At 38.9% G+C, this 14114-nt stretch overlaps 1 long non-coding RNA gene across 1 annotated transcript in view; it reads right to left on the reverse strand.

Annotated features, from left to right (window-relative positions):
• Positions 1-14114, reverse strand: part of LOC107536981 (uncharacterized) — a 38532-nt gene that overhangs the window by 24136 nt on the left and 282 nt on the right. The gene's annotated exons all lie outside the window — the stretch shown is intronic.

Raw genomic sequence — 14114 nt, forward strand, 5'->3', positions numbered from 1 at the left:
GACATACAGTTAGACAACCTGAGAGGAGAGTCCTTCAAAGAACGGGTCAACAATCTAGACCCAATCACAACAGGAGAGCCCAAAGAACCCACAAAAGGGACATCCATGAAAGGGACAAGCCTAGAGTAAATAGCTCAGAAGTATAAGGAAAACATACCTCTGGGCTCCACTGGACATGCACTATAAAACCGCTCCCCACAAGACTGGGAGACAGCAAATATATCTAATATATAGATACAAACACTAAGAGCAACCAAAATGGGGAGACAAAAAAAAAAAAAAAACACCCAAAGTAAAGGAAAAATTGCCAGAAAAAGACCTCAATGAGATGTAGTTAAGCAAGTTATCAGAAATAGAGTTCAGAGTAATGGTTATAAAGATGCTCAAGGAAATTAATGAGAACAAGACACTTAATGGAAAGGTCGAGGAACTTGGTTAAAACATGAAAACGAGATAAATATCATAAATAAGAAACAGGCAGAAATGAAGAATACTATATCTGATATCAAGAATATGCTGGAAGGAATTAAAAGCAGGCTCAATGAAGCAGAGGACAGAAGAAGTGAATTAGAAGATGAGGTAGAAGAAACCACTCAATCAGAGTAGCAAAGTGAAAAACACTTTAAAAGCATGAGGACAGTCTAAGGGAGCTTCAGAACAACATAAAGCACAACAACATTCACATCATAGGAGTACCAGAGGGGGAGAAAAGAGAGCAAGGGATAGAGAACTTGGTGGAGGAAATAATGACAGAAAACTTCCCTAACCAGGTTAGAGAGAAAGCCACACAAGTTCAGGAAGAACAGAGGGTTCCAGACAAGAGGGGCCCAAAGAGGCCCACTCCAAGACACATCATATTTAAAATGGCAAATGTTAAGGGCAAAGAGAGAATATTAATGCATGCAAGAGAGACAAGCAGTGACCTACAAGGGAGCCCCCCATAAGGCTGAGAGGTTTCTCAACAGAAACACCAGGCCAGGAGGGAGTGGCATGAAGTTCTCAAAGTGATGAAAAGCCAGAACTTGCAACCAAGATTGCTTTATACAGCAGGGCTATCATTTAAAATAGAAGGTGAAAGAAAGAGCTTCCCAGACAAAGGAAGGCTAAAGGAATTCAGTACAACCAAACCAACATTGCAAGAAATGCTAAAAGGACTGCTTTAAGAAAATGAAGCAATATTGACAGAAAGGTACATCACTATAAAGAGAGAAAATGGCATTAAATAAGTATGTATCAATAGTAACCTTAAAATTAAAAGAAATAAATGCTCCAATCAAAAGACATAGGGAAGCTGAATGGATAAGAAAACAAGACCCAGATATATGCTGTCTACAAGAGACCCGCCTGAGAGCAAAAGACTCACACAGGCTAAAAGTGAAGGGGTAGAAAAAAATATTCCATACAAATGGGGGAAAAAGCTGGGGTAGCAATACTTATTTCTGACAAAAATAGACTTCAAAATATACACCATAACAAGAGACAAAGATGGTCACTACATAATACTAAAGGGACCAATGCAACAGGAGGAAATAACCCTTATAAACATTTATGCACCCAATATAGGAGAACCTAAATATTTAAAAAATTTCTTGGGGGACTTTAAGGGAGATATTGACAGCAACACAATCATGGTGGGGGATTTTAACACTCCACTGTCAGCACTGGACAGATCATCAAGACAAAAAATCAACAGGGAAACACAGACCTTAAATGACACACTAGATATAATGGATTTAACTGACATTTACAGAACATTTCATCCCAAAGCAGCAGAATACACATTCTTCTCAAGTGCACATGGAACATTCTCAAAAAAAAAGACCACATGTTAGGGCACAGGGCAAGTCTCTACAAATTCAAGACAATTGAAATCATATCAAACATCTTCTCAGATCACAATGGCATGAAATCAACCACTATAAAAAACTCAAAACTATTCAAACACACGGAGGCTAAACAGCATGCTATTAAACAATGAATCGTTTACCAAAGAGATCAAGGAAGAAATCAAACACTTCCTGGAAAAAATTAAAATGAACAGACAACTCAAAATATATGGCACACAGCAAAAGCAGTCCTGAGAGGAAAGTTCATAGCAGTACAGGCATACCTCAAGACACAAGAAAAAGCTCTAGTAAACCATCTAACACAACAACTAAGAGAACTAGAATGAGAACAGCAAGAAAAGCCATGATGAAGTAGAAGGAAGGAAATAATAAGAATCAGAGCAGAAATTAATGGCATAGAGATTAATTTGAAATTAATGAAAATTCAATGAAACCAAGAGCTGGTTCTTTGAAAACAGAAATAAGATTGATGCACCTTTAGCCAGACTCACCAAGAAACAAAGAAAGAGGACCCAAATAAATAAAACCGGAAATGTAAAAGGGGATATAACAACTGACCCAACAGAAATGCAAGGATTTACAGGCGAGTTTTACCAAACATTCAAAGAAGAATTAATACCTATCCTCCTCAAACTATTCCAGAATATTCAAGAGGCGAGAAAACTCCCAAACTCTTTTTATGAGGCCAGCATCATCCTAATATCAAAACCAGATAAAGACACTACAAAGAATGAAAATTACAGGCCAATATCCCTGAGGAACACAGATGCTAAAATCCTCAACAAAATACTAGCAAATCATATCCAGCAATACATTAAAAAGACCATACACCACAACCAAGTGGAATTTATTCCAGAGACTCAAGCCCGGTATAATATCTGCAAATCAATAAATGTGATACATCACATAAACAAAATGAAAGACAAAAGTCGTATGATCATATCAATAGATGCAGAAAAAGCATTCGACAAAATCCAGCCCCCATTTCTGATAAAAACTCTCAGCAAAGTAGGAATAGAGGGAACATACCTCAACATAATAAAGGCCATATACAACAAACCGATAGCGAACATCATACTCAATGGGCAAAAACTAAAACCAGCTCCCTTAAAAACAGGAACAAGACAGGAATGTCCACTTTCACCACTCTTATTCAATATAGTACTGGAGTACTTGCCACAGCAATCAGACAGGAAGAAAATGTAAAAGGTATCCAAATTGGAAAGGAAGAAGTAAAACTGTCATTATTTGCAGATGACATGATATTGTACATAGAAAACCCTAAAGATTCTATAATACTTCTAGATTTGATAAATGAATCTGTAAGGTAGCTGGATACAAAAGTAACATCCAGAAATCAATGGTATTTTTATACACCAACAATGAACTCTCAGAAAGAGAAACAAAAAAAATACCATTTACCATTGCAACTAATAAAAAAAGATACCTAGGAATAAACATAACCAAGGATGTAAAAGACCTGTACTCGGAAAACTACAGGACACTGAAAAAAGTAGTAAAGGAAGATATAAACAAGAGGAAGAATATACAATGTTCATGGACTGAAAGAATTAATATCATTAAAATGTCCATACTACCCAAAGCAATTTATAAATTCAATGCCATTCCTATTAAAATACCAACAACATATTTCACAGAACTAGAACAAATATTCCAAAAGCTTATATGGAACCAAAAAAGGCCCCAAATAGCCGCAGCCATCTTGAGAAAGAACAGAGTGGGAGGGATCACTTTACCGGATATCAAACTGTACTACAAAGCCATTATAATCAAAACAGCCTGGTATTGGTACAACCACAGACATATAGATCAATGGAACAGAACAGAGACCCCAGAAATAGACCCACACCGTTATGGTGAATTAACATTTGACAAAGGAGGCAAGAACATACAATGGAGTAAAGACAGTCTCTTCAATAAGTGGTGCTGGGAAAATTGGACAGATACATGCAAAAAAATGAAACTAGACCACTTACTTTCACCATACACAAAAATAAACTCAAAATGGATAAAAGACTTAAACAGAAGTTACGAAACCATAAAAATCCTGGAAGAAAACATAGGCAGTAAAGTCATAGACATCTCACGTAGTGGAATTTTCACTGATACATCTTCTAGGGCAGGAGAAACTAAAGAAAAAATAAACAAATGGGATTACATTAAACTAAAACGCTTCTAAACAGCAAAAGAAATCAACCTCAAAATACAAAGGAACTCCACACACGGGAGAACATATTTGCCAAGGATGTATCTGATAAGGGGCTAATTTCCAAAGTGTACAAAGAACTCATACAACTCAACAAGAGGAAGACAAAATCCAATTAAAAAAATGGGCAAAGGATCTGAATAGACACTTCTCCAAAGAGGACATACAGATGGCCAAGAGACATGAAAAAATGCTCAACGTCACTAAGCATCAGCGAGATGCAAATTAAAGCCACAATGAGGTATCACTTCACATCTGTCAGAATGGCGCCCATCTACAAATCAACAAATCAACATGCTGGCAAGGATGTGGAGAAAGGGGAACCTTAGTACACTGCTGGTGGGAATGCAGACTGGTGTAGCCACTATGGAAAACAGTATGGTGATTCCTCAAAAAATTAAAAATGGAACTGCCTTTTGACCCAGTGATCCCACTTCTAGGAATATATCCTAAGAATCCTGAAACACTAATCAGAAAGAATATATGCACCCCTGTGTTCATAGCAGCACAATTTACAATAGCTAAGATCTGGGAACAGCCCAATGCCCATTAGTAAATGAGTAGATAAAAAAGCTGTGGGACAGTTACATCAGGGAATACTATGTAGCTGTGAAGATCTCGCACTGTTTGGGACAGTATGGAAGGACCTGGAGAATATTATGCTCAGCGAAATAAGCCAGGCAGAGAAAGACAAACATCACATGATCTCACTTATATGTAGAATCTAAAGAACTTAATAAACTGATGGACAGAATAGATTCAATGACATGGAAGCATGGATCAGACTGATGAATCTCAGAGGGAAGGAGAGGGTGGGTGAATGGAAAGGAAGAGATTAACCAAAGAACTTATATGCATATATACATAACCTAAGGACAGAGACAATGGTGTGGTAAGGGATGGGGTAGAGGAGTGGGGTGAGGTGGAATGGGTCAATGGGGAGAAAAAGGGACATGTGTAATATTTTGAATAAAAAAATAAATAAAAAAGATAAACATTCACAAGCTGCTTTTGTGATGTTAATCTCAAAGAACAAAGCCCCAAAACCCATGAAGCAAATCCTTTTTTTTCCTATCATAATAAAAATGACTAAAGTAATATTCATTCATTCACTTAATAAACAGGTACTAAATGCCTACTATGTGCTAGGCATTGTTCTAGGCATGAGGGAGATAACAGTGCACAAAACAAGCAAAAATCACTGCCCTCCTGGAGCTGGCATTTGGGATCAGTGGGTCTCAACTGGGAGACATTTCTCACCTAGAGGGCATCTGACACTGTCTAGAGACATTTTTACTTTTCACACCTGGTGGGGGGAGGGTACTACTGGCATCTAGTGGGTGGTAGCCAGGGATGTTGCTAAACATCTTGCAGAGTACAAGACAGCCCCCACCACCATGAAGAGTTATGTGGCCCAAAATGTCAATAGTGTTGAGATTGAAAAACCGCCAGCGCTTAATTTCATAAGATGTGTGATATATTGTAGAAGCTTTACAATCCTCTAAAGTGACATAGAATATGACCATGAAACTGCTAAACCACAAAACAGTTAGCTAGTAAATTAACAGCAAAGTAATCTAAGCAACTGTCACATGGAAAGGTGAGTTACACATCTTTCTTTACAAAATGATAGGTGCTGCATATTTGTTGCCCATTTCAACAAGTGGCTGTTAGTAATATACTTAATTTTAAAATGTATTAATCTGTCTCTTAAAGGCAAACATAATTCGTTAATTTTTTTTGTTAATCCTCACCTGATGATATTTTTCCCATTGATTTTTAGAGGGGGGGGGGGAGAGAGGGAAAGAGACAGAAAGAAATATCGATGTGAGAGACACATCCATGAGTTGACTCCTGCATGCACCCCAACCATGGCCAGGGATCGAACCTGCAACCCAGGTATGTGCCCTTGGCTGGGAATCTAACCTGAAATCCTTCAGTGTGTGGGCCGACACTCTAACCACTGAGCAACACCAGCCAGGACTGATTTGTTAATTTTTCATTGACTTAAGAAAGTAGTTGCTTTTGAAAGAAACTTCTGCTTGGAGAGTACATTTTAAAAACTAATATTTGGAGGCACAGCTGATCCTTGAACAACATAGGTCCACACAGTTCAAGTTGTTCAAGAGTCAACTGTATTTTAGATCTGTGGATGCATAGGGCCAGCTATAGTAATATACAGATTTTCCACTGCAAGGGACATGAATGCCCCTAACCCTTATGCTGTTCAAGGGTCAACTGCATTTGCATCATTATATGGTTTGTTGCCCAAAAATGATGTGTCACTTAGAAAAATCCGTACCTGCATACTTACAAAACCTGAACCCTAAAATGTCTAACCTATCTGAAAATCTTTGAACATTTTTGGTGAGTTTTGAACCCAATTATTTGAAAGAACGAGTGAATAACATCAAGGAAGTTGATGATTTCAGGAGTCAAACTCCCAACAAAAACTTCCCCTAACTGGTGGATGGAACTGTAATATAAATATCATTTTGGGCCATGCAGTCAATGCAAGCTACCTACTGCCTTCACCATAACCCATGCCCGAGATCTGGGATGACAATTCATCCATGGAACAGCTGCTTATGAGCAGCTAAGAGTGGCCAATGGCTCGTGGAAATGTTACTGGCCAGCAGCCCCTCAGGGTAGAAGCTGGGAGAAAGCTCCCATTCTCACCAAACAAACAGCACAAAGATGCTGGCCTCTAACATTCCATACCTAGGCTCAGTGCTCAGAGTTTCCTCCTGGTGTCTCACTCCACCTGCTGGTTCTGGACAAGGCTTCTCCTGGCCTAGCCAGCCAGCCCAGCCCTGCAAAATGTCTCAGACTCCCCAGAAGGCCATCAGGACCTCCAAAATATAAGCACAAATAGGTCACTTGGCCCTGGTGTCCAAGTTCAGGGGGTCTGGATGGAACACGCAGACTTGCCATCCCACCCAGTGGCTGTCTCCTTGAAGACAGACAGACCTTCCACAGTCACCCCTTCCCCCAGGTAGCCCAGAAGGAGCCCCATCACTCCACCTAGACTGGCTCTTCCACATAAACACTCCCATACTGAAGCCCATTCCCATATAAGATGCCGCTAAGCAAGTGACTCACACATTCAGCTGTATTGGCTCAACCTCTGAAGAAGTCCCCCACAGTATGGCAGGAACTTACCCTCCAAAGCCACACAGCTCTGGCACAGCTCCTTTTATGTCCAGCAACACACACCTGAAACCCCATCCCAACACCCAAAGATGGCAATTGAAGGTCTCACACTGGAAAAGGTCACTGCAATCATGGTCAGGAACACATGGTGAGCCAGACTGAATCCTTCAGGGCCACCAGCATAACCTACCCAAGAGCCAAGCAGGCAACAGGTGGCTGGCATCCCAGTCATCAATTAGGCTGCAGATCTGTCCACCCTGTGAGTTACTGGAAAGTCTCCTGTCACACCTAGCCCACACCGTCCTCACCATGTCTCCAATACCTCTGGATACCTTATGATCATCCTTGTCTCTGGGAGACCATTTGAATGGCAACCATCTCTGTGTATTTTTCTGAGTTTCTGAACCACAAAACAAATTTGGGGCAACTCAGTTGAAAAAAGAAGCTTCTGAAGGAAACAGATTCTGCTGTCAGATGACCAGCCTCTCTGGCCTTGCTGGGCCCCATTGGACAAACCAACTCGGGCTAGTGGTGCGGCTATCACCTGTGTTCACACAGATGGTAGCCTAAATACAAGCAACCGACAGATCAACTCTTGGGGGAAAAGCATAATGAAATTGAATTTTTTTTATTTTGGTTTTTTAAGAAACAATAAAAACAGCAAAGCTTTTGCACCAACTTAGTGCCTTAGGCTTTTGCACAGCTGAAGGCAGGCTATGATATTCTGGATGTCTTGATGCACATGAATACATATCAGGGACTTGGAAGTTTCTGCTGAAATCCTGGGGTCACAGAACATCTCATTAGATTTTTAGTTCCTGTCCCCTTGTTCCCCTTGCTTATATAGATGTGCCATCTACCTTAACTCTTCTCTAGTCGTCTTTTATTTGCTCAAGATGTATAGCTTACAGTTGAAAGAGGCAAAGGAAAGTATTAATTTTCTTTCTTGCTGGATATACATAACTTTGGAGGCATTACAACTGACTTGAAAATAATCAAATTTCCTGGACATAAACAATCTGTCCCATAAATGTGTTTTCAGAGAAAATCTTGTTTGCAACCTCAGACATGTACTCTCACTCATTTGCAAGCGTACTTCACTGCAACACAATCCACTCTCCCATGATATGGCAGTGTTATACAACACTGGTACAATAAGATGTTTTTACTCTCCTTCCCATTACCATGCTGTTGTCTACCTAACATTCCAGCATTTCACGCAATCTTTGCAACTACTTTGCCTGAGTGAAGTTTGTGTGTCCACTGAATTACAAACATTAAGAAATACATAACCCAAATGTGATTTTGGTATGTGAGTTTTCTTATGAGTCCTCATCTTTTAAAAATACATAATGGCCCGGCTGGGCGTGGCTCAGCGGTTGAGTGTCGACCTAGGATCCAGGCGATCGGGGTTCGATTCCCGGTCAGGGCACATTCCCGGTTGCGGGCTCGATCAATGACCCTCTCATCATTGATGTTTCTATCTCTCTCTCTCCCTCTCCTTTCCTCTCTCTGAAATCAATAAAGATATATTTTTTAAAAATAAAAATAAAAATATATAATGAAATACATAGAATAAAATTATATGGGCTTGAGAATTACTTCAACATAATCTAGTTGGAGAGTTGGGGGAATTGGAGAACTGTAGGTGAAACAAGATTGGACGTAAGTTAGTTAATTGTTGAAGTCAGGTTAGAGGTACATGAGGTTCATCATTTCATTCTCCTGAATTTTGCATATATTTTAAGTTTTTCATAATAAAAAGCTTGAAAAGACATATGTATCATGATTTCATTACTTAGGTTAAAATATACTCCTTCCATATGTATCAATATATTTTTGTGAGATATCTTTTTGAGCTTTGACAGGCATTAAAAGCTAACGTCTAAATTAACTGAAAGCTGGGTAAAAGATGTGAAGGGATTAGGAAGTACAAATTGGAAGTTACAAAACCATCTCAAAGATGCAAAGCACAGCATAGGGAATACAGTCAATAATATTGTAATAACTATGTATGGTGCTGGTCGGGTACTGGAAATATCAGAGGAACACTTTGTGAAGTATATGGTTGTCTAACCTCTATGCTGTATACCTGAAACCAATACAAAATAATATTGAAAAGAAAGAGCCCTGGCGAAGTGGTTCAGTTGGTTGGAGTGTCATTCCATACACCAAAAGGTTAAGGGTTTGACTCCCGGTCAGGACACATACCTAGGTATCAGGTTCAATCCCCAGTTGGGGCATGTATGGGAAGCAACTAATCAATGTTTCTCTCTCACATGATCTCTGTCGCTCTCTCTCCCCCTTTCTCTCTCTCTAAAATCAATAAACATATCCTTAGGTGAGGATTTTTTTAAAAAAGGATGAAAAAAATAAAAATCCCCAATAAGTATTCGAAAAAATAAGTTAACTGAACAAATGCCAGAGATGTGTATCTCTACCTCCTACACCTTAAGTAAAGATTGTCTAAGTTAACAAAGGGAATTTAACATATTGTTCTCACTAAAATATTAACATATTGAGAGCAAAACATTTATTGCATCTTTAATAATAAAACTATAATTTTATTTTATAAATATTGCTCATCTTTATCTCATCATTAAAATTTTAACATTTAGTCAAAAACATGTAGATTTAAAAAATAAACATACATAAATGGGGGCAACATGCTTTAAAAGTTTTAAGCAGAGGGGCCATAATCCAACCTGTGGAGACCCCAGAGTGACAGTCACCACTAGAGGAGGAAGCTGTGTCTTGTCTTTGCATCTCTAAGGTGTGCCACTACATTTGGAATGTATTTCACAGTATGCTGAACGGAGAAAAAACCCCAGACACTTTGGAGTGGCACAAAATGACAATTTTCAAACTGAAAAAATCAACTGAAACCAAACGGGTCTTTTTCCAACAAGGAAACAGGCTTAGGAAGGTTACATCACACAGCTAATGGAAGTATGGTGAGAGAAATGTTTTAGGAAGATTGATCTAACATAGATCTATGGGATGCCTCAAAGGAAAAAAGATGAGAATCAACAGTCAGTCCATGCTAAGAGCTTACTGCAGTCACTGAAGCCTGTGGCAAAGAGAGAAAGTAGACTGGGGTGATGGGGAGGGAATGAGAAGCAGAGGAGGATCAGAAAGATAATGAAAACGCAACTCTTGGCACTGCTTTTTCACCATCATAAGATTTAATCTTTACCTATTTCTATACATGCTAGTATTACATGATACCCAGATATTTTTAGCCATGGCCCCAAACTGCATACAATAAACATATAATTAGCAATTCTTTTGACTCATTTAGAGCCTATGAAAGTGATTCATAGCCTCCTCTATACAATTATCCACCCTAAATATAGTTTAACCTCTGTGTATTCCAAGCATTGGTTCTTTTAATAATATCCACTTTTATGTCATTTACTTCATTATTACAGGATTGAATCCAACCTCCTTATTTATCTTTAGAGATCTCCATATTTTCTCTTCCACCTAAGATAACTAATCTTAATACACATTTTGTAATACAACAGTAAACAATGTGGCAGAATTAGAATAGCAATTTTTGTTTATCTTCCCCACACATGGTAAGATCAAAGATGCATTTGAGTTAATAACTTTGTTTTTTTAAATGGAAATACAATAGAGTAATGTCTTCAATAAGAAAAGCTAGTTGACCTCTTTTGTTCAAGATCAGCAACCAGAGAAAACCAAAGTTTTGGTTGTAGCTAGAAGGGATATAATTTAGAGAAGCACATGGGACAATGGGCAAGAGAGACCAGGACAGAATCCGGTCAGAAACCATCACTGTGTATAGGTGTCTGAGACACAGAGATCAGGCATAAAGTGGATGGGGATGCCAAAACAGAGGAATGAATACCCCAAACACAAACATGCAGCAGGTCAAAAGAGCTGACAGCTGTTCCATATACCAGTGGAAATTGTTGCATGATCCCCTTGTGGCCCTCAAGCCACTCAAGAGCAGCCCTAAAGCTGCCCTTCTGCTCCAAGCCAAGTAAACACACACCATATCTAGTTGTCGCCCACACTCTCAATCTTATTGTTCCTCCAGTCTTGGAGGACTCTACCTAGCTAAATCTTTCCCACTTTCCAAATCCCAGATCAAGTCTCCTTCCTTCCCTAGATGCCTTTCTAACTGCTTCAGCCTATCACACTCTTCCTCCTCTATACAGTACAATCGTTAAATGCCATCTTGCATCATTCTGAAATTCAGGCTTGGTCTCTTCAGTGAATGTAAAGCCCCTTAAGAACAGTTTTTCTGCCATATAACTTTTGTCCATCCTACAGGAAAAGTGCACAAAGTAAATTAAGAACACCATGAAACTATCAGTGTTTCTATTCTGTTTTCCTCAGCTTTAGAAGCAATTCCTTATTTGGGGATTGGTTTAAAAACTACATGGCTAAAAATACATCCCAGCCAATGCTGGGGACTAAAAAGACCAATATAGTCAATGTACTTAGACAAATGTCAGCAACTGTCAGGGAAGAGTTCATACTTAGAATGGTTAGTCAGCTAGAAATGGGCTCTATTTTAATAATTTGTTTACTCTGCGAAAGAAAAGTTTGAATACATTAAATCTTAATGTGAGTTTGAGAGGCCTGGGCACGTAACACACAACTAATTATAAAGCACAGTTTTCCAAGTAGGTTCAAATTTTTTCAGCAAAAGAAAATAATTTAGAATGAGTTTTTGGTCTTGGAAAATAAATTACACAAAAGGAATAATATATTTCTGTATGTTTGGTGAAAACAGGCACACCAGAGTTTCATTCGTGCCATCTATTTAGTCATTTATTCATATATTCATTCATTGAATGTCTAATACGAGCAGGGTGCTGAGAAAACAGAAAAGCAAGATATCCTTAGCCAAGAGGATGTCAAATTGTGGGAGAAATACAATGTTTTTAAGTATGCCAAATGCTCTAATAGAAATATGTGCCTATTTGAAGCTTAGAGTCATGACTAAGTAACAGATGTGGGATTTTATTAAATGGCTGTAAGAATTATGTGAATTAGGCAGCACGTACATAAATAATGCCAGCATTTTAACTGTGGGCTATGGGTATCAAGAATAAGCTACAAGGTAAGACATCCAGGACATCCAAACATATCCTAGAAATCCTACAATCAGCTGGGCATGGAAACAAGCTACATTGTCAACAATCTATGAAAAACAAGGCATATGCTAAGAGCTACCAGAGTTAAAAGAGGTGAAAACAGACCAGAGGTCTAAGAGGTCAAGCAGGAAATTCTCAGGTTAGATGGGCTATCGGTCTGGAATCGAGAATCATCAATCAAGCTCATTTGTGACCAGCAGGCAGGACCAAGCCAGATCTTGAAGAAGATAAACTGACATCTGTGGTGAGTTGATCATGTGTCAGATCACTTCCGATAGAATTCTCATTTAATCTCCCAAACCCAAACCGTAAGAATTGTTTACAGTGGAGAAAATTGAGACTTGGAGATTAAGTAATTTGCCCCAAATCACAGTAATCATCTCCACAGAGTCAGGATTCAAACCCTGTGGTCTGGCTCTCATATCTGTGCACAGTGAGTCAGACGTACTTCCTTCCTAGGAAGGCACTGAAAGTGGTTTCAGCAGCTAGGCAGAACATGAGGAAGCTCCAATGGCAGATTAATTTAGACAAACTGGCTAAGAAAAAGGGAGCAAGAACTGAGGGTGAATTATGACCAAATGATCTGAGGAATCAAGTGGTTAAACCAGACTTAGTGTAGCCCTTATGTTTGGTTTGTTTTGCAAAATTTCAAGATGGCAGTGACTGTAAGATCAAGACTCTTGGCACCTTTGACTTTGGCTCTGTTTCTGTATGCCCAAGTAAAGCTTCTAATGACCAGGGACACCTCAGAGGCTGAACAAAGTTTATGAAGTAAATTGACACTGAAAAGACCAAAGACTGGAGGGTCAGATGTGACAAAATAAAGCCAAGTCATCTGCCTCAGTGAAATCATTTCTTACGACCAATGGAACCAGGACTAAGGTAACGTTCCCACCCACACGAGGGAAAACATCATGATCCTCAGTAACAGGGAAATCAAGTAGGGGTGCTGCTGCATCCCAGGCAGTATAATAGATACCATCAAACACCTTGTCAGGACAGAGTTTAAATTCAATATTCAGTAAATAGTGATTGCCTGAAATAGAGAGAGTGGTTTTGTCTGGGACTTTATAAGAAAACACTTCATCTAAGTGATATGGCTGGGATAGGATATGATTTGGGGGGGGGGGGGGCAGTCAAGAATATGAGGATAGGTAGATAGAGAACAAATTGATGGTCACCAAAGGGCAGGGGGTTGGTTAGGGGGCTGGGTGAAAAATGGTGAAGGAATTAAGAAATACAAATTGGCAGTTACAAAATAATCAGGGGATGTAAAGTACAGCATAGGGAATACAGTCAATAATATTGTAATAACTATGTATAGTGCCAAGTGGGTATTTGAAATATTAGGGGGACCATTTTGTAAAGTATATGACTGTCTAACTATGCTGTGCACCTGCAACTAATACAAAATAATTTTTAATTTAAAAAAATTTTAAAGACTATAACGCTAGGCAAGATGAACAAAACAGATGGGGAGGACACTAAATATTTTTAACTTTGCCAGTTTTGCAAGATGAAAAAAGTTCTGGATATGGATGGTGTGCTGGTTGCACACTAGTGTAAATGTACTTAATGCCACTGAACTGTGGGCATAAAATTGGTTAAGATGGTAAATCTTATGTTATGTATATTTTACCACAATTTAAAAATCAAATTTAAACAAGATTACTGAGCTGCTTAAGTGAGACAAGTAGAAACAATTCTTTACACAAAGGTTGCTTACTAAACGCTGGACAGCTAATTCACGGTATT

The sequence above is a fragment of the Miniopterus natalensis genome, chromosome 2, assembly GCF_054644295.1.
Source record: "Miniopterus natalensis isolate mMinNat1 chromosome 2, mMinNat1.hap1, whole genome shotgun sequence".
Taxonomy (NCBI): Eukaryota; Metazoa; Chordata; class Mammalia; order Chiroptera; family Miniopteridae; genus Miniopterus; species Miniopterus natalensis.